Source organism: Morone saxatilis, unplaced genomic scaffold (genome assembly GCF_004916995.1).
Source record: "Morone saxatilis isolate NCDOM2014 unplaced genomic scaffold, NCSU_SB_2.0 Contig23, whole genome shotgun sequence".
Lineage (NCBI taxonomy): Eukaryota > Metazoa > Chordata > Actinopteri > Moronidae > Morone > Morone saxatilis.
This window is the reverse complement of record NW_023339796.1, coordinates 24,437,175-24,438,807: the sequence shown is the minus strand read 5'-3', so window position 1 is coordinate 24,438,807 and position 1,633 is coordinate 24,437,175.

Here is a 1,633-nt window from a genome sequence, read left to right as displayed (position 1 = left end):
GCAGAAATAAACATGTTTACAGCTAGGTGCAAAAAACGCTCATGACAGCTGTACAGGGACAGATTTTTTATATAACTCACCTGTTATATTAACGCTTAAAGTCATGCATGATTAAGGCTGTGGTCACTTTGAGTGACAGGTGGCTCAGGACGCTGTTTTCAGTAACCAGGCTTCATTCAGTCTGCCTCAGCTCCATGTCTTTGTCTAGTTTTGTCGGGAGCCAACAGAGTCAGGACTGCCAAGATGGCGACAGGCAGAGCCGACCACACTGAGCTTCACAATGGCTATACCTATAGGGGACGTCACAGAGACTACATCTATTTCTTTTAATACAGTCTTGTGCGTTCAACATGGCGGACTCCATAGAAGAGGATGTTACACACAGACAATAGATGTTACACACAGGACCTTTAAAGTGTGTTAGTGAGTCATTCCAATGAGTAAGCTTACACAATACCAGGATCCTGGAACTGGCTCACCTAAATGGAATGCACTGTTGATTTTATTGGTAACACCTGTTGTTTGGGGTTAACACTTTATCTGGATAGTCCACCTACAGAGAGTTTATAGAGTCACATGAAAATTTAAACTGTATCGCTTTGTCTTTCTTTCCATGAACATAATCTAACCAATATGTTTTTGTGCATAAAACCTAACCAAAGCTTAGCCATTAATAGTTGTTAAATCTCAATTAACAAGCTGCTGAAATGTCACAAATAATAGAAACTCTCAGTAGTTAGATTATCAAAATAAAGTGATACCATTTTTTTCTGCTTTGACAAGTCAAAGTGCCTGCTTTGAAAAAGCTTAATTCTCAGAATAAATATTTATCACAGATAAAAAAAGTATTACGGTATACGTCAGCTGATAAGCAGAATCAAAGATGTTTTTGAAGTAATTTAGAAACAGTGTCTGCATTACATTGTTGTCCACTGGTGTCTTGATCACAATTCCTGCTCATTGTTTGGTTTATGTGATATATTTACATTTTTGTACATACCCCAACTATGTTAAGTGACATTTTGATGAGAAGTGGCAGGAACATATATAGTACCACTCATGTGAGCTAGGTGACAGCATGTAGGGGTCCCAACAACAGTTCACGCCAGGGGACACTGAGATGAATGGTATAGCTCATTTTCACTGGGATCACTTCATTTTTCTGCATCAAAAAACTTTTAACATTTTTGAGAGATGTCCCATAAAATGTCTACATATGGTGGCTTTAATTTAATTGGAAGACTTAAGTTATTACAGGGTTTCTACTCTTTTTAAGAAAGCATTTTCTAGGACCTTTCCAGGACATTTTCCAGGAGGTTCACGATGAAGCGCCTCAGGTTCAATGCAGGTAGGTGGTCAGTGTTTATGAGGCACACCGCATTAACTTGACAATTTTTCCACTTTGTACTTTCCAGTGAATTCCATACATTTTACTAACTGTGACATGACTTTGGCCACAGCCCATAAGTAACAAATTAAGTAGAATTTTATTTTACAGAAAAATCGTCTCACCTAATTAGCCTATTAGTATAAGTATTGGCATTTCGCCCTGGTGAACGTAACCAGGTTGTAAGTAGAGCTTCAAAATACAAAAAGAAAAAACAGGAGCAAGAGTATGGGCTGATATTTGTGC